The 27,294-nt window shown below is 42.4% G+C and overlaps 1 pseudogene; it reads right to left on the reverse strand.

Annotated features, from left to right (window-relative positions):
- Positions 1-2,896: 2,896 nt before the first annotated feature.
- Positions 2,897-21,065, reverse strand: LOC117533939 (annotated as a pseudogene).
- Positions 21,066-27,294: the final 6,229 nt, after the last annotated feature.

The raw sequence follows: 27,294 nt of genomic DNA on the forward strand, positions 1-27,294 counted from the left end.
ATAAAATGAAGAAGTGATCGGATGTGTGGAGCGGGTTTACAGAGAGGTTAGAAGTAGCGCAGTTCCTTGAGAATATGAGATCAAGGACATTGCCAGCTTTATGAGTCGGTGGGGACGGAGACAGTGAGAAAGCAAAGGCGGTTAACAGAGATGTTTGTTCGTCTATCTTCCCCGTCTGGAGGTTGAAGTCTCCGAGAAGTACAGCGGGAGGGCCAGTTTCAGGGATGAGTGAGAGGAGATTATCTAATTCCTCCAAGAAGTCCCCCAAGGCGCCTGGTGGACGGTAGAGAACAACAATGGTTAACTGTATAGGATGGGTTACTGTGACGGCATGGAATTCAAAGGTGGAAGGAGTGAAGTTAGGTAGCTTGAAGAGGGAAAAGCTCCATTTGGGAGAGAGCAGGAGACCAGTGCCACCTCCTCTGCCAGTGGGTCTGGGTGTATGGGAGAAGGAATATGCAGTGGAGAGAGCTGCTGGGGTGGATGTGTTGGATGGAGTAATCCAGGTCTCAGTGAGAGCAAGGAAATCCAGGGACTGCAGGGAGGCATAGCCGCGGGAAGTCATTTTGCTCAGGGGGTGCTGCCAAAAGTGAGGATGGAGCCGTTTAAAAATTTCTCCTAAATTCACCAAAAGTTAGCATTCTAACGTAACATAAAGTACCCGCGATCGCTGTTTGCACAATGTCATCGTTGGAAAAGCTCCGTCTCTCCTGCACAATGATCTCATAGTCATCGGATCCAAATATGGTCATTTCCTTTGTATCAGCAACCAATTGTGAAAGCACAAAAGGGTCTTAAACCAAGAAACGAAATCTCATTGGCTGGTGTCAATTTCTGACAACGTGATTCGTTCAGATGCATCACGTGGTGTGCTAAAACACTTCCTGGTTAGCTTTCCGCTAGAAATGTAAATCTCAAAATGGCAAAAGAACGGCGAAAAAAACGTTCACATAGAAGACGACAACAATTGTCACTTGCACGAAGCAAGGTTATACAAAACACAAATGACCCCGAACATGAAATACCTTCACGGAGTGCGTCGAGACGCAAGCTGTCATCCAAAGAACAGGAGGGTTTAGCTAGCGCCTCACTGCAATCTTTAAAGTTCGTTTTCTCAAAATGAGTTGTTTCTCCTACTCTGAGTCCGAAATTTCCACTTCAGTTGCACTTACATACACCAAACCTTCCAGTTATATTCCTATCAATATTATGAAGGCTTTTACAGAAGGGTTTGTTCATATATCATTCATAGCCTGAATTATATAAGATTGTATACCTAGAAATTATATTATATAGAAATAAAATAGATATTTTAGGGCTGTTGACAATATTTTCTGATTTATGGAGTGATAAAGAGAGATATCCAAAATCCCTTCGGTGAAAGCCTTAGATACTAATATGACTACAAAATAAAACGAGAATTTTGAACCTGGCTTTATCCAAAGTGCAGATTTCGGTTCCTGAAATGTGTTAAAATATGCGCAAATGTAATGAGATAATTGATAATTTATATATATATTACTTTAGTTGTAGAGGTGGTGGGCTGAGGAGTAGCTGGTGGTCCACTATTTTTATTGGGTTGTTTGTTGGAGAAAAAAATCCAAAATCCTTTTTTGCGCCATTCTAGAAAGTTGTCACTCTGCAGTGTGTGTGTCGGGTCAATTACGTCACTCTCCCAAGACCTACGACCTAGATGACTCGGATTTTACTTATTTGGAAAATAAATTCAAGCCACCTGATATATACAAATATATACTATGACTATTATATGCTACTGTATACAGCTAATTTTATTTTAAGTAAAATCATAACTATTTGATGTAGTTTAATCATTTTTATTTAGGTGGTCACTCAGTTTTTCAAATGTACACCACTCGCCAACAGGGGGTGCTGCAGCACCCCCAGCACCCCTACTTCCCGCGGCTATGCAGGGAGGCGTAGCCAGAGATGAAGTCAGCCTTAGGAACAGCTGACTGGCAATTCCACAGGCCACCAGAAACTAGATGTTGGATCTCAGTGGAGCACGTGGGATAGACGAGAGCAGGCCGGTTATATCGATTAGGAGATACACGGGGCCAGTGATAATTGCGAGAAGACACATGAACAGGAATAGAGAAAATACACATGATTATAGCATGCGGGGCTAGAAAACTAAAGAAAAGAGAAATAAGACACCAGCTCGATCAGAGTAGGATTTGCCTCCTCTTTGCCTCCCTCGTGACTCCCGCAGGACTCCAATGTCTTTGTCCGTCTTACTCCCGCAGGACTCCAATGTCTTTGTCAGTCTTACTCCCGCAGGACTCCAATGTCTTTGTCAGTCTTCGGCTGTCTGACGCTGAAGCTGACGCTCCAGGAAAGAGCTACCTGAAATGGACGCCTGATTGCTCAGTTCTCACAGCTGTAGGGCCACGGCCCTCTAATTAGTTAACTATCTACAGCTGATGGGCGACAATAGACTGGCCCTGCCTATATTAATGCAGGCTTGAGTGCTGAGACCTGTAAAGCAGGTTTCGCCTGAGCAGATCTGAGATTTAAAATCTCTCAAACGCGATTTAGCCGTTTACGCTACAATAACAATGTATACAGAGTCGAATAAATGAAACAGAGAAGTCTAATTAAACAAGAATATAACTTACAGTGGTTGCTGCGTCAATAGGTAATGTCGTCACCGGGTCCAGATGCACACTGAGTTCATCAGATTTTAAATGCGGTATTTAAATGCTTTTTAAGGTACAAAATGACAGAGCATAATGTTTATGTTGTATAAACATTCCTTACTAAACAATCATTAAAATAATCGTTTTGCTAGTATTAAGCTATAAGTATTATGCTAGTCAGGGAGGGTGAGAGATAGACAAATATTGAATCCTTTATTGTCTGGATTGTTATGCTTCGCCTACTTGTAGGGCAAAGCCATCAAAGGGCCCAGAGTTACAGTTTCACGTGCCACTAAATCTGAAACATGAATAAAAATGAAAGTGAGAGTCAAATAATATTTAGTTGGTTCAGTTTTCACAAACAGATCACAGACTATGAAAGTTACAAAACTGCAGGATTTACAGTTTACCTTCAGGGATCAGACTTCCGAGGTTTGTATGACCGGTGAGAAAGTTGCTGGAGCATGTATCGTCGCAACATCGACACACATCATCACTGCCATCGACATTTATCCATCTGATAATTAGTATACAGAATTAATAATTGTTTTCCTTTCGCTTTGAGTTGAGGGAATTTACACCCAAATCCAATGTTGAAATAATAGCCATGTATTTGTATACATATACTCCATGGGCCGAGTCAACATTCTAAAATATTCTTAAAGCTTACATTTAGCACATTCCTCTCACACGTGTACTGTTTCAGTCCAAATGCTGAGGTAAGCATCACTGTTACATTGATCTGGCTGTACAGAGACAGCATGGACAATTCATTTTAGAAAGTATTTATCCTTATATTTACAGTAAACGTTAGACCTCATTAAAAATATATGTTTCCTTAATTAAGTAACTTGATTACTTAAGCTGCAAGAAATATTAATAGCAAACATTTGAACCAGTTTTAGCTTATAGAGAATTTTGAACATGAGCCTTTGTAAATTATACACTGACAAACCTTTTGCAATATTACAGTAAAGTAAGGAGAAACCATTCACAAAATAAGTAATAAAAGCACCTTGAATTTATATAATTGTTGACGGGGCTGCTCTTCTGCATTTCAGAGGTCGCTTTCAGCTGGCAAGTGATACAAATCTAATATAAGAGACCAAAGAAATGTCATTATATAACCTCGAAGCATTTCCAAACATGACAAAATCATTCAGGTTATAGAAGTGGCTCACTGAGTTCCTTGTGTCCTGGGGAAACAGGAAGGCATCGAGCTGCAGCTGAAGAGAAGAAGATCTTGTTCTGGGATTGAAAAGTGCATTTGATCCTTCCTCTTTGGCATCATTGAAGCACCTGACGAAACAAATTACATTTGAATGCAATTTAAGAGCCAATTGTCAGTATCATACTGTATTCTGAGCTTCTCTTACCCATGGTTTTCGATAAAGTAGTATCTGGGGGCTGATCTCGGGTCAGGAGACACAGCCGTCGATAAACAGGCGTCTGTGTCCCGCATCAGGACCGCTGTAAGAGGCCTCGAGGTGCAGGAGGTCTCCGGTGTAGAAGACACTGGTGAGCGTCTCTCCTGTCCAGTCCTCTACAATTAAACACAAGCATCACTTACTGTGATTGAAGTCAACACATTACTGTGTTTCTGCTTATACTCAGTTAGTCTGTAATGAGTTTTGAAACTGTAATTGAGTGTTTCTTTATTGGTTGAAAAAATGCTCTAACTTATAAATAAGGAATACTATACTTCACATATAAATGTTCATTTTTCAGCCTATACTAGTGTTACCCCAGATCCTGCTCCCTTTCCCTGCCCTGCTGTCCTCGACCATTTTGAGCCTGTATCCCTCTCTTCTCTCTCGGAAGTAGTCAAGCACCTGCGGCCGACAAACTGTATCTTAGATAGCATTCCCTCTCGCCTCCTTAGAGATGTTTTTGAATCAGTTGGAGCAAGTGTTTCATTGCTTGTAAACACCTCTCTTAGCTCAGGATGTGTCCCAGCTGCCTTCAAACATGCCGTGGTTAAGCCACTACTTAAAAAGAAAAATCTCGATCCCTCCATTCTCGCAAATTTCAGGCCCATCTCCCAGCTACCCTTTTTATCTAAAGCCTTGGAGCGAGTAGTCTACGCCCAGCTGCAGTCGTTTTTAACCACGCATGGCATCCATGAACAATTTCAGTCTGGCTTTAAACCTATGCATAGCACTGAAACAGCCCTTTTAAGAGTTTTTAATGATCTGCTCTTAGCCACCGACTCAGGCAGCCCAGCTGTCTTGGTGCTGTTAGACTTAACTGCTGCCTTTGACACTGTGGATCAAAGTATCCTGTTGTCACGGCTTGAACAGTCTGCAGGCATTACAGGCTCTGCTCTTGCATGGTTTAGGTCTTACCTGACGGACCGTAGCTTCTCAGTGCAGTTGGGTGCCTTCTCCTCTGCCAAAGCCCCTCTTACCTGTGGGGTTCCCCAAGGCTCGATTCTGGGCCCCATCCTTTTCCTATTGTACATACTGCCCCTAGGTTCAATTCTCACAAAACATAATATCCCCTTCCATTGTTACGCTGATGATGTACAGATGTACCTGCCTCTCAATCAAAATGCCAACTCACTACAGCAGTTGAAGGACTGCTTAATGGAGATAAAATCCTGGCTGAGCCAAAACTTCCTTACCCTCAATGAGAGCAAGACCGATGTCATCTTTTTTGGACCCCAACCAACAGTCTCCCCGGTTGATATTCTGGGCTCCCTCAATAAAAATATCCTCCCCTCTGTCATGAACCTTGGAGTGACCTTCAACAGCGCCTTTACATTTGATAAGCAGGTTAGCACTGTAGTCAAGACCTGCTTTTTCAAAATACGACTATTGGCTAAGACCAAGTCGTTTTTATCTTTTAAAGACCTAGAAAGGGTTATTAACGCCTTTGTTACCTCGAGACTGGATTACTGTAATGCTCTGTATGTGGGTATGGACCAGGCCTCAATTAGACGCCTCCAGCTAGTTCAGAACGCAGCTGCACGTCTTCTTACTGGCCAAAGAAAGCGTGACCATATCACCCCAATTCTGGCGTCACTGCACTGGCTTCCAGTTCGGTTCAGAATACATTTTAAACTCCTTTTATTTGTTTTCAAAGCCCTAAATGGGCTGGCTCCTGCTTATATAGCCGAACTCCTCCATCGCTACACCCCAGGCAGAGCCTTAAGGTTGGCTGATCAGCTGCTGTTGATAGTGCCTAAGACCAGGCTTAAAACCCGAGGGCATCGAGCTTTCGCAGCGGCTGGCCCCAGGCTCTGGAATACTTTGCCCCTCCATGTGAGGTCGGCCCAGACCCTGGGGTTTTTTAAATCAACACTTAAAACTCACTTTTTCTCTCTGGCTTTTGTTTAATTATTTATTTATTTAGTTATCCTCAGAATTGATACTATTTTTAATATTATTAAATGTTATTAATATTATTGGGGTTTTATGGGGTTTCAGTTTTTTATGATTAGTAGGTTGGGGGCGGGGAGACCTTAGAGAAGGTTCTGACTAGACTGACTGGTTGCTACATCTGGTTGCTTGGAGCTGAGTTGGTATAACCCTGAATTAGATTAGAACATTTTAGAAATATATAACCTCTTGGTTTTATAAACCGTTTTGTAATTACTTCTTCATCCATTTTTGGATCTCTGCTGGGTTTTCTTTTAAAACCTTAAACCCCCCCTTGGGGTTGGTCCCTCCCCTCTCCCTCTGCGGATCTAAGGTCCGGTAGAGGGGGATGGGGCACAGAGTCGCTTATCCAGGCGGGGGAGTGCATCTGACGAAGAGATAGGTTGTTGTGCTCTCTATCTCTGCTTCTTATCCTACATTGTTCACCCTGGACTAGAGGGAAAGCGTTCTTGGATGCCTTTTCTTTTCAATTTCTGGCTTTGTGTTTCTTCACCTCTTACTCGTTTAATATTTAGGAGAGTGCATTTACGTAGTCACGTTCTGCCTCTCTTCCTCTGTTTCTGGCTGTTCTTTTCATACCCTTGTTTCTTTGAGAAGAGAAGAAATACTATTCTAAAAAGGAGCTGACACATGGTGTCTCTTCACTTGTACACTTGAGGGGTCAGAGTTCATATGGTGAGGGATTCCATGAGCGGTATGCGCCGACCTGTGCCTTTACCTTGGACTTCTAATAGAACTGCTCGGGTCTTGATAGATTGAGTGGGGAAGTTCATGAGATCTCCCTAGACCAGGGGTTCTCAAAGTTTTGATGAGTGAGGGCCAATTTAGGTACCCAATATTGGATTGAGGGCCGCCCAAGAAAAAACGGAACACAAAATAATTCCAAAACAAATCCTTTCTTTATTGTACTAACCAATTACCGCAACTCGCGAGATGCCTAGTTGCCATGCAACCAGTAGTCTAGCAAACTTTCCACAAGCTGTAATTCATAATTTAGGAATGACAACCCAGGGGGCGCAGTTTTACCATTCTTAACCCTCTGGAGTCTAAGGGCATTTTCTCGATTTTTAGATGTTTTCTTAAATCACCTTTTAAATGTATTTCTTCTAACATGGCACCCCATGTGTTACATATCAAAATGTTCAGGACAATCACTGGTCTTGATATATATGCATATTTCTCACCTTGGAGCACTGTTTGATGAGATAAGTAGCTCAAAAGCTTAAAATGTGAAATCCGATTTTTGGAAAATCTTCAAAACACAAATTTACTCATTTGATCGAATTGTTTTGGTGTTTTAGATTTGGTTACGAAAGTCCTAGGATCACAATAGCAGTGAAATATTTGAATTACACTGTATATAAATGTGTTATTCATGTCTAAAATGAAAAACATTAAATTCAAATTTTGAGTAAAATAGGTGTTTATCACTCTACTTTCACCACAGCAGGGACTGAGATACATCAGGACTGAATAATGACTTCTTATCACATACCAAGGTTCATGTGATGTGTACAAATACAAATTGAGCATTCAACCTTTTTTTTTTCAACCAACAATTTATTATAAATATGTTTTTTTCAACCAACTATTTATATAAATATAAGAAAAAGGAAAATCTCACTATTTACAATATTGAACATCAGAAATTTCAACCAACTATTCATTATAAATGTCAAGACAGTGTCAAGGTCTTTGTCTGTCTTCCAAGACAGTGGGTCTGGCTGCTGTGAAGATGGGGGTGATGGTGCATGGGCTGCTGTGTAGGTGGGGTGTACAAGTGCTATACGAGACCTCCACGAGACCTCCACGCTGGCTGGGTTGAAGGTGATGGCTGTGGTGGAGCCTTTGTGCTGAGGTGTATCTTGACCTGGTGGCAGCCGCAGATGGAGGTGGAGGCAGCTGTAGTGATGCTGGTCTGCTGGTCCTTGGTGGTGATGGCTCTGGTGAAGGCCCTTGAGCCACGGTAGATCTTGACCTGGGGGCCGGCACAGATGGATGTTGTGGCTGCTGGATAAACGCCGCCTGTGTAGGACAATAATTACAACTAATTGCATTGAAATAAAGTTCAAGTAAAATGTTGCTCAAGCACAAATAACAATGCACACATACAAATAAAGTTTGGGAGGTTACAGAAGGAGTCTCTCTCTCTCGATCTCTCTCACTCTCACACACACACACACACACACACACACACACACACACACACACACACACACACACACACACACACACACACACACACACACACACAGGTATTTCCAGTTACTTTACATTCAGTATAAAATCACAGACACACATATACATAGGCTACATCTGATTACAAAGTCTCATCTGTACAGGACGGTAAAATAATAACAGGCACACATATAAATAAATCTATGACAAAGTCTCATCTGTACAGAACAGTATGATAAAATAATCGATGGCAAAAACATGTCACTGTAAATGTCTCCGCTGTGGGACGAACACATTATTAATTTAATCATCTACACACAGGGTCGGCCCTTGGCATAGGCAGTATAGGCGAATGATAAGGGCGCATCAAGCCAGGGGGGCGCCGAAAATTGGGGGAAATATATATTTTATTAAAAAAAACAATTTCCCGATTTTGGATCAACAAAGTACATCTTATTATCTTATCTTAACAGAACTACGTCTATATTGCGTGCAGAGCCTATACACTATGGCGCCCCCCCCCCCCCCCCCCCCTAATTCAGGTAAGTTGAACTGCCCCAGCCCCGCAGGCTGTTTATGTCCTCAAGGAGCGAGGGGGAGAGGAGGAGGACAAAACGGGAGAAAGACAAAGGTACAGTAACGTTAATGTGATGATGATTAAACAAAGTCAAAAAATGTATTGTAGTTACCGTTGATGGAACAGTTGTAACTTGCTAGCTTACTTTTAGACGATAGCAAGGTCGTTTGTTTGCTAATCAATAGTTACATTTAGAGTTAACGTCAATTATTACCGTTACTCCCACCTTAAATTCAGGGACATTTGGAAAGAGTTACATCACCTGCTATATATCATCTACTATATCTGTTGAGGTGAGCCAATGTTTGCCCTGCTTGTAGTAATAGGCTAATAATGATAGTCATTAAAATGCTATTCCTTTTACATCCCCTCAATAATTTATAGTTGTAGGCCTTTAATTGTATTGCCTTACAGTTTATGCTGTCTAAAGTATGTTCAATAATCAATAGTGTAACGTTTACATCAGTGTTAAAATGCTTGTCACTACTGTAAATACTGCATACCTTAGCCTTTATCTTTAATATGCTATATTACAATATATGTAGCTGCTTCTTTGCCATCTGGTAAGTCGCAGAATATGCAGGTGCATCTAAAAGAATAACTATATCATAGAACTGTTTTTCTTTAATTTAATAAAACAAATTAATCATATATTCTAGATTCATTATGCATGAAGTGAAATATTTCAAACCTTTTTTGTTTTAATTGTGATTATTACAGCTTACAGATCATGAAAATCAATAATCCTGTATCTAGTATAATATTAGATAAGGATAATACAGATATTTCGATCTTCTGAAAAGTTTATTCAAATATGTACTCAGTACTTGGCTCCTTTTGCAGAGATAAATGCATCAATTCTACATGGAGGCAATATATTCCATGATATTCTAATTATTTTGTGAGCTGCTCCTGTTTTCTGATTTCTATAATATAATTTGGTCTAGCAAATATAATGCATCTCTTGATGGTCACATATACATCTCTTCTCTCTCCAGATGCACTATTGAATTTTTTTGGGCCTCATACCACCAGCCCAGCCCTGCAGCATCAAGCGCTCCTGTCCCTTCCACCTCAGCAGAGCCCAGTGATACAGCATCAAGCGCTCCTGTCCCCTCCACCTCAGCAGAGCCCAGTGATACAGCATCAAGCGCTCCTGTCCCCTCCACCTCAGCAGAGCCCAGTGATACAGCATCAAGCGCTCCTGTCCCCTCCACCTCAGCAGAGCCCAGTGATACAGCATCAAGCGCTCCTGTCCCCTCCACCTCAGCAGAGCCCAGTGATACAGCATCAAGCGCTCCTGTCCCCTCCACCTCAGCAGAGCCCAGTGATACAGCATCAAGCGCTCCTGTCCCCTCCACCTCAGCAGAGCCCAGTGATACAGCATCAAGCGCTCCTGTCTCCTCCACCTCAGCAGAGCCAAGTGATACAGCATCAAGCGCTCCTGTCCCCTCCACCTCAGCAGAGCCAAGTTATACAGCATCAGGGATAAAGGCTTCACCAATAGACCCTGCCGACTGGCCATCTGTTCTTACTGATAATGACAGGACAGAGTTTGTTCAGAGTGGACCATATCAAATGAAACCTAGTTTTATCTTTCCCAAATAAAAAGACGGGAGAAGGTGTCAGCAAGACTATTTTAACAGAGTCTTAATCAACGGAGAAAAAATCAAAAGAAGCTGGTTGATGTATTCAAAAAAGAATGATAGCACTGCACTGCTTCTGCTGCAAAATGTTTTCACAGAGAAATTACATACTCAATAGGGAAGGACTAAAGGACTGGAAAAATGCAAGTCACTTGCTCAAGGTACATGAAGAAAGCAAGGAGCACAACACAAACATGGCAACATGGAAGGAGTTAGACGTCCGTCTTGCCAGGGGGCTTACAATAGATATGCAAGAGATGGCCCTTGCTCAGGCTGAGAGAAATAGGTGGCGCGACGTTTTCACCCGATTCGTGGCAATAATGTCCTTAGCAGAGACAAACCTGGCTCTGAGGGGGTCCACAGACACATTAAACCAACCAGAAAATGGCAACTTTTTAAAAGAAGTGGATCTTATGGCCAAATTCGATCCAGTCATAAAGCAGCATATTGGTAGGGTGGCAAGTGGAGCTGGCAGTCACACACATTATATGGGCAAAATAATTCAAAATGAACTGATTGACTCAATCAGCTCTAAAATACTGGACACAATTGTGGAAGAGATAAAAACGTGTAAGTATTTCTCCATCATTTTGGATTGCACTCCTGATCTGAGTCATAAAGAACAACTCTCTGTTATTGTCAGGATAGTATCGCTAGAAGACAAACCACAGGTTAAAGAACATTTCCTGGGCTTTCTTGTGGCAGAGCAGTCAACAGGGGAAAGTTTGACATTGCTCATTCTCAAAAGGCTGGAGGAACTTAACATCCCCTTTGAGGACTGCAGAGGACAGTCGTATGACAACGGTGCCAACATGAAGGGTAAGAATAAAGGTGTTCAGGCTAGGTTGCTTCAGCAGAACCCAAGATCAAGAATAACTTGTATCCAATGACATTTTCCCTCTCTGTCTGTGTCTGTGTATTCTCTTGTTCCGATTAACCCAGCCAAATCTTTTTTCTTGTTTTGTATCTATATCTACGCCGGGATCCGGAGTCGAGGCTGATCCTCTTGCTGTAGTCCTGTGTCTTGGATCCTCTATCCCTCGCCATGCTGCTTCCCTGATGGCTTCCTCAGGATTGTAGCTGACATCCGCGTGGATTCATCTTCATCTTCTTAAATTATCTAAGGATATACTAACTATGGATGGCATTAATTTGGCCTCCAGTGAGACTGTAAGGAATCTTGGTGTTATATTTGATCAGGATTTATCCTTTAACGCCCACATAAAATCAATTTCAAGGACCGCCTACTTCCATCTACGTAACATTGCAAAAATCAGGCATATCTTGCCTCAAAACGATGCAGAGAAACTAGTCCATGCATTTGTTACTTCAAGGCTGGATTATTGTAACTCTTTATTATCAGGGTGTACCAAGAAGTCAGTCAAGTCGCTTCAGCTGATTCAAAATGCTGCAGCTCGTGTACTAACCAGAGTTAGGAAAAGGGACCACATTACTCCTGTTCTGGCTGCCTTACACTGGCTGCCTATAGAACACAGGATAGAATTTAAAATTCTTCTTCTCGCCTACAAAGCCCTTAATGGGCAGGCGCCATCTTACCTCAAAGAACTCATTATACCCTACTGTCCTACTAGGGCATTGCGTTCCAAGAATGCAGGGTTGTTGGTTGTTCCTAGAGTCTCTAAAAGTACAATGGGAGCCAGAGCCTTTTCTTATCAAGCTCCACATTTGTGGAATCAGCTTCCAGTTTGTGTTCGGGTGGCAGACACCCTATCCGTTTTTAAGAGTGCGCTTAAGACCTTCCTTTTTGATAAAGCTTATAGTTAGGGCTGATTAGATTCAGCCCCTAGTTTTGCTGATATAGGCTTAGTTTGTCGGGGGACATCTTACTTCTTCCTTCTCTCTGTCTATACCTGTGTACTCTCATGTTCCGATTAACCCAGCTTGTCATGTCTAGGAAACTAAAAGTGAAAGTTTATTCTTTATGTTAGTTTTGTCATGTCCCTTTGCCCTGTGCTTTATGTTTATTCCCTTAATTAATCATCCCTCTCATTTCAGGCCTCCACGCTCCCCGCCCCCTTCTGTCTCCTGCGTCCTTGATTGTTTTCCCCCGCCCTGATTGTTTCCACCTGTGTCCCCTTTACCTGTGTATATATTGTGGTAGCTTCCTCCTGTTCATTGTCAGTTCGTTGTCTTACTATGACCCACGTTCCTGATTACCTCACGGACTTCCCACGGATCTACCTCATTGATCACTTGCTAGTTTTCCTCGAAAGAGTATATTTGTTTTCCTTGTTTTGATTACTGTGCTAAATTCCAGTAAAGTCTTTATTTTTTGAGAACACTATCTGAGTCGTGCAATTGAGTTCATGCCTCAGAGTCTCTCCTTGACAGTACGAACTGACCATTAAAATGAACTCAGCCGACTCAGACCAGCTAAAGAACGCCATCCGCTCTCAGGGCCAATGTCTTGGGAAACAAGAAGAGCAGATGGCCGCCATACAGCACGGAGTGCAGCACCTATCCAACAGCCACGGGAACTACAATCATCGGTGACAACCCAGGTGAATCTGCTGGCAGCTGAGGTCCAGCGTGTGCTCACTCACCTGCAGGCTGCTTCTCCTCCCACGACTCCCCCGGTTCCGGCGGCGACCGGTTCCGATCCCAACCGGTCTACTGAGCCGCACAGTACTTCCATGCGTCTGGCTCCACCCGAAAAATACTCCGGAGACTCGGAGGGCTGCCGGACGTTCATTATGCAGTGTGAGTTACACTATCACCACCAACCGGCTGCTTTTCCCACGGACAATTCCAAAGTGGCTTTCATGATCTCCCATCTCTCCGGCCGAGCAGCAGCGTGGGCTACGGCAGAGTGGTCCCGAGGCTCCCCCATCTGCGGGTCTCTGGAAAATGTCATAGACACTATGAGAAAGATCTTCAATCAAACCACGCCGGGCAGGGAAGCAGCTCGGGCTCTGATTAAGCTGAAACAACATCAGCTGAGTGTGGCTGACTACGCCATCGAGTTCCGGACTATGGCAGCCGATAGCGGCTGGAACTCCGCTGCATTGTTTGACGCTTTCGTCAGCGGTCTCTCAGATTCCCTACAAGACCAGCTGGCGCCTATCGATCTGCCCGCTGACTTGGACTCTGTCATATCCATGGCAATACGGATAGATAATCGTTTGACGGAGAGGAGAAGGAATAAATCCAAGGATGAGGTTGATCCGCCTCCCCAGAGGAGACGCTCGCCGCTGGATACTACTTCTTCTTGGAGGCCCCGTCACCCCTCACCTGCGTTCCGGACAACAGCGCCCCCTGGCTCCGTGGAGGAGCCAATGCAGTTGGGCCGCGCCAAGCTTTCGATGGCAGAACGTCAGCGTCGATTAAATTAGGGTCTGTGCTTCTACTGCGGGCAGCGCGGACATCCACAAGCGGCTTGTCCGGTAAAAGAGGAGGCTCACCAATAAAGAGGAGTACGTTGGTGAGCCGGATCTCTTCCTCTGACTTTCCTCCTCGCACCCTGACCCGCATCCAGGTAAAAATCAGAGACAATGTGGTTACTCATGGTGCACTCATTGACTCAGGGGCAGACGAAAGTCTGATGGATTGGGGTTTAGTTAAAAAATTGGACATAAAAACTAAACCTCTACCCCAGCCTCTTGAAGCGAGTGCTCTCGATGGGCGGCTGTTGTTTAAAGTGACTCACCAAACAGAGCCTTTAGAAATAAGATGTGGTGATAACCATCACGAGACAATGTCATTTCACTTGTTTAATTCAGTCCAACATCCACTCATTTTGGGGTTTCCCTGGTTGAAACTTCATAACCCTCACATTGATTGGCAGTCTGGGAGGGTGGAGGGGTGGGGAAAGAATTGCAGAGATCACTGTGTTAAGCAGGTAGCGGAGATTGACAGAAGAGGTAACACTGGGAGGGTTAGGCAGGGAACTATCCCAGAAATATATGTTCCTGATGTTCTTTCAGTCCCTTCCTGCTACCACGATTTAAGTGAAGTATTCAGTAAATCCAAGGCTCTGACTCTTCCGCCTCACCGCCCCTATGACTGTGCTATTGACCTGATTGCGGGGTCTACAATTCCTAAGGGTCGACTATATGCTATTTCAGGACCTGAGAAAGAGGCCATGAAGGACTATATTGATGCCTCCCTCAAAACAGGCCTTATTCGCCCTTCCTCATCACCAGCAGGAGCGGGGGTTTTTTTTGTTGGGAAAAAGGATGGGTCTCTTAGGCCCTGTATTGACTACTCGCATCTCAATGACATTACGGTTAAAAACCGGTACCCCCTTCCTCTCATCTCGTCAGCCTTCGAGCAGCTTCAGGGAGCCAAGGTTTTCACCAAGTTAGACCTGCGTAACGCTTATCATTTAGTCAGGATCAGGGAGGGTGATGAATGGAAGACGGGTTTCAACACCCCTTCAGGCCACTATGAATACCGTGTAATGCCATTTGGATTATCAAACGCTCCTGCTGTGTTCCAGGCTATGATCAACGACGTGTTGAGGGAGTTTCTGAACCGTTTCGTTTTTGTATATCTGGACGACATTCTGATCTACTCCCCTGACCTTGACACCCATAAACAACATGTCCGCCAGGTTCTACAAGAGCTGCTCAAGAATAGGTTGTTTGTCAAAGCAGAAAAATGTGAATTCCATGCAGAGACAGTCACTTTCTTGGGCTTCATCATTTCGCCAGGTCAGGTTAGGATGGACCCAGAGAAGGTTAGCGCAGTAGCTTGTTGGCCTACCCCTGACTCTCGTAAGAAAGTGCAGCAGTTTTTAGGCTTTGCACATTTTTACAGACGTTTTGTGCGGAGGTTCAGTGCTATTGCAGCCCCTCTTCATGTCCTCACGTCCCCTCAAGTGCCTTTTTTGTGGTCTCCTCAAGCTGAGGAGGCTTTTTCTCGGCTTAAAGGAATGTTCACCTCTGCTCCCATACTCATCTTGCCGGACACCACTCGTCAGTTTGTGGTAGAAGTGGATGCCTCCAACGAAGGGGTGGGAGCGGTCCTCTCCCAGCGACTACAGAAGGACAACAAACTTCACCCCTGCGCTTTCCTGTCCAGGAAGCTCTCCCCAGCAGAGAGAAATTACGACGTGGGAAACCGTGAGTTGCTGGCCATGAAGCTGGCACTGGAAGAGTGGAGGCATTGGTTGGAGGGAGCCGAGCATCCTTTCGTGGTTTGGACCGATCACAAAAACTTGGCATATATAAGAAAGGCCAAAAGGCTGAACTCCCGCCAGGCTAGGTGGACCTTGTTTTTCAACCGTTTTGACTTTGTTCTTTCCTTCAGGCCGGGGTCTCAGAAGGTCAAGCCTGACGCTCTGTCCCGTCTGTTTGACCCTGTGCCTGCAGTCAAGGAGCCGGAACCCATCATCCCATTAAACCGGGTGGTAGGAGCGCTGACTTGGTCAGTAGAGAAGGAGGTAATACGAGCCAATGCTGGAGCTCCTGCACCAAGGGGTTGCCCGCCTAACCGGCTTTTCGTTCAGGAGGCCGAGCGACCACAGGTGATCCACTGGGCTCACACTTCGCTGCTCACCTGTCACCCTGGAGTCAAGAGAACTATGGTCATCATAAAACAACATTTCTGGTGGACATCCATGGAGAAGGAGGTGAAGGAGTATGTGGAGGCGTGCCCTGTCTGCGCTCGAAACAAGACCTCTTCCAGGGCGCGAATAGGACTATTACAACCACTCCCTATTCCCAACAGACCCTGGTCAGAGATCTCCATGGACTTCGTCACTGGCCTGCCCCTCTCTAGAGGTAAAACCACAGTTCTTACGGTAGTGGACCGTTTTTCTAAAATGACACATTTCATTGCTTTGCCCAAGATGCCCTCAGCGAAGGAAACGGCTGAGGTCATGATGCATAATGTGTTTCGGCTTCATGGTTTCCCAAAGGATATTGTCTCCGACCGGGGCCCCCAGTTTGTGTCACGCTTCTGGAAGGAGTTCTGCCGCCTCATCAGTGCCACGGTCAGTCTCTCGTCAGGATACCATCCGGAGTCTAACGGCCAGACAGAGCGCCTAAATCAAGAACTGGAGACCTGTTTGCGCTGCTTGGTGTCCCAGAATCCATCCTCCTGGAGCGAGCACCTCACATGGGTTGAGTATGCGCACAACATCCTCCCTACTTCTGCCACGGGCCTGTCCCCATTTCACTGTGTTTATGGCTACCAGCCGCCACTGTTCCCAGCCACGGAGAGGGAGGTCACGGTCCCGTCTGCCCACGCGCTGGTCAGGCTGTTGTCGGCGCGTGTGGGCTGCGGCTAGGAAGATCCTCTGCAGGAATTCACAACTGGTGAAAAGAGCAGCAGACTGAAAACGCCTGACCAGCTCCTGTATACCAGCCAGGCCAAAAAGTCTGGCTTTCTACACGAGACCTTCCCCTCCACGTACTCTCCCGTAAATTGGCTCCCCGGTTTGTGGGTCCTTTTCCCGTCACCAAGGTCATCAACCCGGTTTCAGTGAGACTACGGCTTCCCAGGTCCATGAAGGTACATCCCACCTTCCATGTAGGGAAACTAAAACCCTTGAAGGAGAGCGCTATGGTTCCCACCGCCAAACCCCCCCCGCCCCCCCGGATGATGATGGAGGTCCGGTTTACACCGTCAAGAAGATATTGGCTAGTCGGAAAAGGGATAGAGGGCGACAGCTACTGGTTGACTGGAAGGGTTATGGTCCTGAGGAGCGGATATGGATTCCTTCCCGCTTCGTCATAGACAAAAGCCTCATTGAGGATTTTGACTGCCTCAACTCAGAGGAGCCTGGGCCGTCAGGAGCCGTCCCTAGAAGGGGGGGGTACTGTCATGTCTAGGAAACTAATAGTGAAAGTTTATTCTTTATGTTAGTTTTGTCATGTCCCTTTGCCCTGTGCTTTATGTTTATTCCCTTAATTAATCATCCCTCTCATTTCAGGCCTCCACGCTCCCCGCCCCCTTCTGTCTCCTGCGTCCTTGATTGTTTTCCCCCGCCCTGATTGTTTCCACCTGTGTCCCCTTTACCTGTGTATATATTGTGGTAGCTTCCTCCTGTTCATTGTCAGTTCGTTGTCTTACTATGACCCACGTTCCTGATTACCTCACGGACTTCCCACGGATCTACCTCATTGATCACTTGCTAGTTTTCCTCGAAAGAGTATATTTGTTTTCCTTGTTTTGATTACTGTGCTAAATTCCAGTAAAGTCTTTATTTTTTGAGAACACTATCTGAGTCGTGCAATTGAGTTCATGCCTCAGAGTCTCTCCTTGACACAGCTTCCCCAAATGTCTTTCTTTTTGGTGTCTATATACGCCGGGATCCGGAGTCATGGATGATCCTGCGCTCCTCTGTCCTGGATCGCGAGCTCTGGATCTTGAGTCGTGGCTGTGGTCCTGGATCATAGGTCCTGGATGGATATCCTCGTGGATTCATTTTCCTATTATACACACATGCATTTCCAAACATTTGGACTACCTATGTTGCAAATGTATTATCTTTTCAATTTACACACGGCATCTATTGCACGTCTGTCCGTCCTGGGAGAGGGATCCCTCCTCTGTTGCTCTCCCTGAGGTTTCTCCCATTTTTCCCTTTAAACTGTGGGTTTTCTTTGGAAGTTTTTCCTTGTACGGTGTGAGGGTCTAAGGACAGAGGGTGTCATATTGTCATACTGATATGTTGTACAAACTGTAAAGTCCACTGAGACAAATGTAACATTTGTGATATTGGGCAATATAAATAAACATTGATTGATTGATTATTACAGATACATGCATTTCCTAACATTCGGTCTATATGCTGTAAAATGTATTATCTCTTCGATTTACACACGGCATCTATTGCACGTCTGTCCGTCCTGGGAGAGGGATCCCTCCTCTGTTGCTCTCCCTGAGGTTTCTCCCATTTTTTTCCCTTTAAACTGTGGGTTTTCTCTGGAAGTTTTTCCTTGTACGATGTGAGGGTCTAAGGACAGAGGGTGTCGTTTTTCTCATACTGATATTCTGAACAATCTGTGCTGTTGTATTTGCTGTAAAGTGTCTCTACTGTAGGCTATTTGTATTATATGTACAGCACTTTGGCTCCACCAAAATCGTTTATAAATGTGCTATATAAATAAAACTTGATTTGATTTGATTTTGTATTAAACAATGACGGGTGGTTTTTTTCTAATTAAAATGGTGGTCGCATTTAAGAAAAGCAAAACATCCATTGACAATGTCTTAAAAAACTTGTGCAGGAAAATCAAAGACCCATTTCTCCAGTAGTATACCAAAAAATAAATAAAGAAAAAATTGCCCTGCCAAATACCACACTGTTTATGTATGATTTGAGAATTCAACGCAAGGAATTAATGTACACATTGTCTTTAGTGGGTGATATTCCTTTAAAAAGATACATAAATTATATATTTAAAAAAAACTCCAGTTCTCCAACATGCCTGGAAATTGAGAGGTGAGGGGTTTTCCGTTCAAATCTGCAATATCACTGCTAGATGCCACTATATTCTACACACTGGTCCTTGAGGTAAAGTGTGTGACTACTTCATCCACCACATACTACATGCACACTCAATGAAACACTGAATAGGTCTCACATACCGGTCATCAGCTTTAGAGAGAAAGCACCTGTTGAATACACAGCAGGAAGAGAGAGGGGCGGCTGCTTACTGCCCTCAAACTTTGTCCTGTCGCGGAAAGGTAACAAAGTCAGCCGAGAAGAAGTAGTCACAAAAAAGATTCTCTGCACAACACAATAAAAACATCTCACCTCTTATAGTGATAGACCTTCCGGCGCAGACAGAAAACTCATCTCTTTCGACTCCACTTCGAGCGATAGAACTATTAACAAAGCACTTATATACTAATAAAGGGCTGGCTTATCTAAAGCCAGTTGAGTAGCACTTGAAATGTTTTTGCTCTATGAAGCCTGATGTACTTATATGATTCTGTTTTCTTCAAGTTTGTATTTTGTTGGTCGAACGCACTTATTGTAAGTCGCTTTGGATAAAAGCGTCAGCTAAATGCAATGTAACGTAATGTAATGACAGGAAACAGGAACAACAGCATGGGTCGTTCTTTTAATGCCATGTTGCCCGGCGACTAGTACGATTATCAGCTTGTTTGAGTTGATCACAGAGTCCTTAGATGTCTAGAGAATACAAAAATAACTAAAATCAAGGACACTTCTGAAAACACAACAAATCAAAACTACCACTTAAAGGCATTTTATGTTATAATTTGTTTGCAGTTCATAAAGTCACCACTAGGAGTGCTAATGGTATTGTTATCTTTAAATTCGCCGTTCTTAGCCTCACTTCCGGTTTAGCGTTAGAGAAACAGTGTCAGTACCAGATATGTTCGGGCTACCAGATATGTTCGGGTGTATTTCCGTCGCATCCGTCATCCGTCATATTCGTCATATTTTACGGCAACTCAAGAGGGCCATCACGGTCAAATTCCGAACATTTAAACATAGCCGACACTTCATTCTTTACTTTGTCCGTTATTATATGTAGAAGATTATACTTTTTCTCCGTCATGTTGTTTCCTTAGCAACAACTTCAAACAGGCATAGCCTACACTTCATTCTTTACTTTGTCCGTTATTATATGTAGAAGATATTAATGTTTTCTCCGTCATGTTGTTTCCATAGCAACAACTTCAAACAATAACAACTAACCGCTAGCCGCAAAGCTAGCATCACAGCCACTGCTCCGTTTTCGGAGACTTTGCACACGTTTTTCACAAACATTTTCACACGCTAGGAGTACTTCCACTAGCTTCGTCTTGATCTGTAGATGTGATTTGATGTGTCGTGTGTCCCCCAACTCCTCTCCAAAGTTCAGATATTTAATAAAATACTCAGGGAGTTTCCTGAATTTTCATGCCCAAAACCAAGCACTAGGCCCTGGGTAAATTAAGAGGCTGATCTCGGGCACTTTTGTCCACTTTCCCTGGTGGTCGAAACTCAAGCCAGACATCCCTGGAATCGTCTCAGAGAGTAGATGATCAGTGGGGCCTTGTTTTTACTGAATGATGTGTTTTTTTATGGGGAATTCAAATATGAGCTTATTTTTAGGATTTTCGGAGACTTTGCACACGTTTTCACAAACATTTTCACGCTAGTAGGCTATATAGAGTATGGGAGTACTTCCATTCACTTCGCCTTGATCTGTAGATGTGATTTGATGTGTCGTGTGTCTCCCAACTCCTCTCCAAAGTTCAGATACTATATAAAAATACTAAAAGGTAAATAAAACATTAAACATAATGACAAAATAACAATCTGAAATATATGTATTCTATCTACACATTTCGTAATTATCTAATCTAGTGGCCTTATAAAAGTGTTGGCTAAAGTAACGTAAAGTAAAGTAATTGTAAATAATTAGAAACATTATTTATGTGCACAAGTACATGGGACCCCACCATAGCACCCCACACATAACAAGCTGTCCCGAGTTTTTCCGGCTGCAGTTCCACACGGCCGGTGTGTGGCAGCAGAGCGCTGGGAGCAGAGGGAGGTGAGTATATGACGGATATGACGGAAGACGGATGCGACGGAAATACACCCGAACATATCTGGTACTGACAACGGCATGGTCCGAGAGGAGGAGGAGAAGGAGAAGAAGACAGACGGCAGGAACTTTCCCTCTGCTTCATTCATTTCTCCTGTTCAACAGGTTAGTAGTGTGAACACAGATTATGTCATATTTCGATCTAAGAAGTGTGTTTGAAACTGTTTTATGTGTAGTTAACTTTAATGTCATTCTGTGAGCTACGCCACTAGCGTGTGGCTAATGGCGTCCGCTAGCTTCTTTAACACAGGCTGTTGCTCCCTGAATAATGTAGCTCTAGTATGTGTAATGAGTCCCGTGCACTAGTCTGGCTTACATTTCAAGTTTATTCTGTTTGCATAAATATGTGAAATGCTGGCCTGAGGTCATAATTGTTCATATTATTTAAATGCTAAAGCGCTAATGCTATGCTAATATTGTACCTGTACAACAGCCAGGTTAAAGTGAGTACAGTCCGGTTGTGTGTGTTATCTGTTATCACTGTATTATACTGTAAATGAAAAAGGCTTTAATCCTTCATAAAGTCATAATATGGCATGTGCATTTATGTAAATTTTTGATTAGAAAACGAAATATGTCAGACATAGTTATTTTGATTGGCTAAATGTATTTTTACATTCTCAGTTAGATTCAGGCCTCACTGAGGAGAAGTATTGAGGTAGAAAGCTGGTGAAGCCATTTCATTATATTCTGTTTGCACAGATAATAAACCTGGTTGGCAAGAAGGAAGCCATATTCATTCGACCACACAACGCAGAGATACATGTGGCGTCAAACCAGAGAATGATTAGATAAATAGAGAAAACGGATATAATTTGTAAGTGAATTTATTAATGTGTTTAATAAATTCTGGCTAGGACAACCACACAAACGGCAGCAACTTTCCCTCTGCTTCATTCTTTTCTCCTGTTCAACAGGCTTATTATCTGATTACCAGCTCTGCACAGCGGACTTGTAGCAGCAGTGGAGATGGAGCATCAGAACCTGGAGAATACAGCAACAACAACAAGGATCCATTTGAAGATAGGTAAATATTACAGTAATAGTGTACTTTCATTGTGTGGGTGTAACATAGTTAAATAGGTTGTAAGAGAGAGAGAGAGAGACTCCTGTCCCACCTCCCCATTTTATTTTTAGTTGTGCATTGTTATTTGTGCTTAAGAAACATTCCACTTGAACTTTATATTTTAATGAACTTAGTAGTAATTATTGTCCTACATTTCTTTCCGATTTCACAGCTGCCTGGGCCTAGCAGCAAGAACCTCCATCTGTGCCTGCACCCAGGTCAAGATCTACCGTGGCTCAAGCCACCAGCAGCCCATGCACCATCACCCCCACCTACACAGCAGCCAGACCCACTGTCTTGGAAGACAGACAAAGACCATGGCACTGCTCCCCCTGTCTTTACATTTATAATGAATAGTTGGTTGAGAAAGTTCTGATATTGTCAGGGTTCGTACAGTCATTAAAAACCTGGAAAAGTCATGGAATTAGGGCTGAACGATATACCGTGTCATGGCGATAACCGCGGTATGCGCATGCGCGGTATTCACACCGCAGGGATGTGCGGTTTTATTCATTTTTAAAAAAAATGCTAACGCACTTTAGCACAGAATTCAAAATAAAGATACCCTTAATACTTATCGAAACTGCACATACAATATATCCGATTAAAGCTGAGACTCCACAGATTATTTAAGTATAGTATCTAAGCGATCCGATCTCGTAACAGGGGAAGCAAACACAGACATCACAACACGTACCTTTTACGGGAGATCGTCTCACCGTAGCTGTCAATCTGATCAAAAGACGTGTTCAATGGCATTAAAACGAGAAAGAAAAAACGCGGCTGATCAATAGGTTGATAATGTATCTGTGGCTTTGAAGCAATTGTTTATAATCCATAATTCCATTTTTATGTAAAAATCGGAGCACATAAGTTAGCTGCTAATGGTAGCCAGCTTCCGGTTTTGGCTACGCGTCACTCTCACTCCTTATTTGTTGGTGTGTGTAGAACTTCCCCTGCATGCACAGCAAACCACCAATCACAATCATTCTGTATCAAGATTGATGCAAAACAAGTGATATTTGACCTTTTTAGACAGATTTAGCACACAAAAAAACCTCTTTTGAGGCCATTTGGGTGGATTTTCCATATCTGTGGCCCACCTTGCTGGATTTTGACATGTGAAATGTCTTTCTGACCGTCAGAGCCAATGGAATCGAGGGGAAATCACACAGTCCTTATTTGGTAATGTGTGTGTGTGAGACTTCCGCATAACCAAGACCGGAAGCAGCAGCCACTATGGTGGCTACCATTAGTAGATAACTTTTGCTCTGCGATATTTACATACAAATGAAATTATGGATTATGAATTAAATCGTTTTTTTATACAGACACGTTAAAAACCTATGGATTAACCGATTCAGCCGCGTTTTTTCTTTCTCGTTTTAATGCCATTGAACACGTCTTTTGATCAGATTGACAGCTACGGTGAGACATCTCCCCTAGAAGCTACGTAAAGGTACGTGTTGTGATGTCTGTTCCCCTGTCCGAGTTCAGATCACTCAGTGATGATACTATATACCTAAATAATCTGTGGAACCTCAGCTTTAATCGGATATCTTGTAAGTGCAGCTATGATAAGTAATAAGGGTACTTTTATCTTGAGTTCTGTGCCAAAGTGCGTTAGCATTTTTCGCTCAGGGGTCATTTAGATGCTTCTTATGAGACTTGTGTTTTGTTTTGGTAAAAATGGTTTGTATCGTCAGTTAGCTGAGATTATTTCCGTTAATCTGGTATAACATATTAATAGGTTCTTAAATATTACGATCCCCTGAGACACTGTCGTGAAAAAAAAAAGTAAAGTACCCGCCGGGACTTTGGGGTTTAACAGGTTAAAAAAAACGCAATATATACCGCAGGGGGGGGAAAAAATCGCGATGTCCGTTTTTTTCAATACCGTGCAGCCCTACATGGAATGCAATATGTTTCCCAAAGTTTTGGAAAAGTCATGGAAATATAACTAAAGTTGCATCAAATATAATTTATATGTTATCTAATTGCCGAAATAGTAATACTATAATGATAATAAATACTGTATCGTATAGTGAAACGTAAAATGGCAACTGGCAGTATTTAGCTGGTGAGAGATGTTTACAATCACGCCCTCTAGTCTACAGGAGCTACTATTTGATATAAAGATGCCAGGGAAGTGCAGTTTCAACAATGTATGGCTTCTAAAGAATAAGTACCAATTGTGGTTATCAAAAGACATTGACCCAAGACGTGCTAAATGCAAACTGTGTTGTAACATATTCAATATTTCGAATATGGGCGAGGCAGCGCATGCTAGCCACATGAAAGTCATTTAAAATCATTGGTGAAAAAGTGTATGAACCCTGTATTGTAAATATTGAGATTTTACAGTTTCTTATGTTAACATAAATAGTTGGTTGAAAAAAAAAGTTGTAATGCTCAATTTGTATTTGTACACATCACATGAACCTCAGTATGGGATATGAAGTCATGAATCAGTCCTGATGTAACTTTTCTGTGGTGAAAGTATAGTGATAGAACTATTTTACTCCAAATTCTAATTTACACATTTTCATTTTAGACATGAACAACACATTTATATAGGCCTATAGTGTAATTCATATATTTCACTACTTTTGTGAACCAAAAACGTTGGTAAACCAAATCTGAAACACCAAAAAAAATGGATGACATGAGTACATCTGTGTTTTCACAAGAGTTTTTAAGTTTTCCAAAAATCTGACAGTGCTCTAAGGTGAGTGACATTGCATTTCTAGCAAGACCAGAGACTGAACATTTTGATATGTTACACCATGCCATGTTATAAGAAGTACATTTAAAAGGTGATTTAAGGAGACATCAATACCCTTCACTTCAGTAAGATAAGGTAAGGCGATTTTATTTTAAAAGACAATGAAGGCAGGATATATTGATTGATATATGTATTATATTGAAAGCCAAATTAATACATAGTCCCCTGAATCTGGAATAATGTACAATATACGGCCTCACAATGTCAGGAACTTTTCATCTACAGATTGCTTTGGTCTGGTTTTGCTCTTCACTGATTCGTTACTGAGACTTTTAACTTAAACGGACCTCCCCGTTTATTCGCGCGTAGTTTCGCGCGAATAAACGGACCTCCCCGTTAATCCGCGCGAATAAACGCGCAAATTGTGGCGCAAAGGGCGTTCCATATAAGCCTCACTTGCTCGCGGAGTCTGTCTGCGCGCGCGTGAAAAGTTTCTCACACTTTGGGGCGGAGCCACTGCATCCAGCAACTTCGCACAGCCATTGAAGAAGAGTGGACCAACATTCCACAGGCCACAATCAACAACCTGATCAACTCTATGCGAAGGAGATGTGTTGCATTGCGTGAGGCAAATGGTGGTCACCCCAGATACTGACTGGTTTTCGGACCCCCCCCAATAAAGCAAAACTGCACGTTTCAGAGTGGCCTTTTATTGTGGCCATTCTAAGGCACACCTGTGCAATAATCATGCTGTCTAATCAGCATCTTGATATGCCACACCTGTGAGGTGGGATGGATTATCTCGGCAAAGGAGAAGTGCTCACTATCACAGATTTTTCAAATTTGTGAACAATATTTGAGAGAAATGGTTATTTTGTGTAAATAGAAAATGTTTTAGATCTTTGAGTTCATCTCATGAAAAATGGGAGCAAAAACAAAAGTGTTGCATTTATATTTTTGTTCCGTGTATATATTTTCTACTACTACTTACACAATCGAGGGTTGTAGCTTTGTGTCAGTACATATTTGAGGGTTTTTCTATGCCTTTGTTCATCTAAATTCGAATACTCATAGGCGACTACAACTCCTGCCGATGCCGTGGCCCAGTTCTCCCTTCCCACTACCCCAGGCTCATTGTGCTAGGTAAAACTCTCATTCAATAAAAGTAGTCTTTTAAAGATGAATGCAATTATATTTAAAAAAGTTTTAAACAGAACTGTTACAGATGCAGATGCTTGGTCCAAATTCCATAAAATATACCAACCAGTAGCACCACACTCAGACGAAAATGTACAAAGCCTATTCTTCCACTATTTGCATTCCCACATTATTCACCAAGCCAGCCCACGCTTGAATAGATATTATGGATATTGTTATAATTCCTGCTGTCTTTTGTGAATTGTTCTGTTCCACAGATGCTGTAGTAAACCACCATCCAGGGACCAAGATATCAGATATAAGAAAATCCATTAACACAAGAATTTGTGAGTTAAGGAACCAGGTGAAGCGAAAAAACAAGATGAACGATTAAATAGGGTACAAGACTGTTTTTTTGGCCCTGTTCCGAACCTTGTTTTAATGAGTGATCAGCTCATGTTTAAAGTACCAGGTGAAACAAAAAACAAGATTGTTAAATAGGATAACAGACTGCTCTTTTTGGCCCTGTATGAAATAACAATGCATCATTTATTAACTATACCTATACAAAATGTAATACATTTTCCCTTCATTATGTAATAACACCTCCTTTTGTAATAATTTGCCCATTATGTAGTAAACAAGTTCAATGCAAATATGTAATGTCGCCACATTTTGAAATATATTATTACATAGTGCAGTGGTTATTACAAAATGAGTTGAAAACAATAACATTACAACTGTTTATTTATTTATTCAACCATGAATCATCCTTACTCATAATTAATTAAAAAATATTTCAGTAGAATATCTTTCATTGGCCAAAACTAGATCAAGTGTTACCATATTCATTAGCCAACATGTATATCATATTTTATATTGCGTTCAGGCTGTTGATTACAGAATGCAGCAGATTATTACAAAATGTGGGTTTTATTACATAATTACGTGAAAATTGTCTTGAGTCATTACATAATGTAATAGGCCTTTTCTTTTATTCTTTCCTTTCTACACATTGATAGAAAAAAACGAATTCAAGATATTTTTTAATCAGAACATGCATTTCTCCTCATAATTGTGAACATATCTTGCACTCATGTTCGGAATATATGGTACGTACATGGTTTTTTATAAATCTGAATATATAGTGCATACATGTCCCCATATAATTGTGAATATATAGTACATACATGTCCCCATACAAATCTGAATATATAGTACATACATGTCCCCATACAAATCTGAATATATAGTACATACATGTCCACATATAAATCTGAATATATAGTACATACATGTCCCCATATAATTGTGAATATATAGTACATACATGTCCCCATATAATTGTGAATATATAGTACATACATGTCCCCATATAATTGTGAATATA

This window comes from Gymnodraco acuticeps, unplaced genomic scaffold, assembly GCF_902827175.1.
Source record: "Gymnodraco acuticeps unplaced genomic scaffold, fGymAcu1.1, whole genome shotgun sequence".
Taxonomy (NCBI): domain Eukaryota; kingdom Metazoa; phylum Chordata; class Actinopteri; order Perciformes; family Bathydraconidae; genus Gymnodraco; species Gymnodraco acuticeps.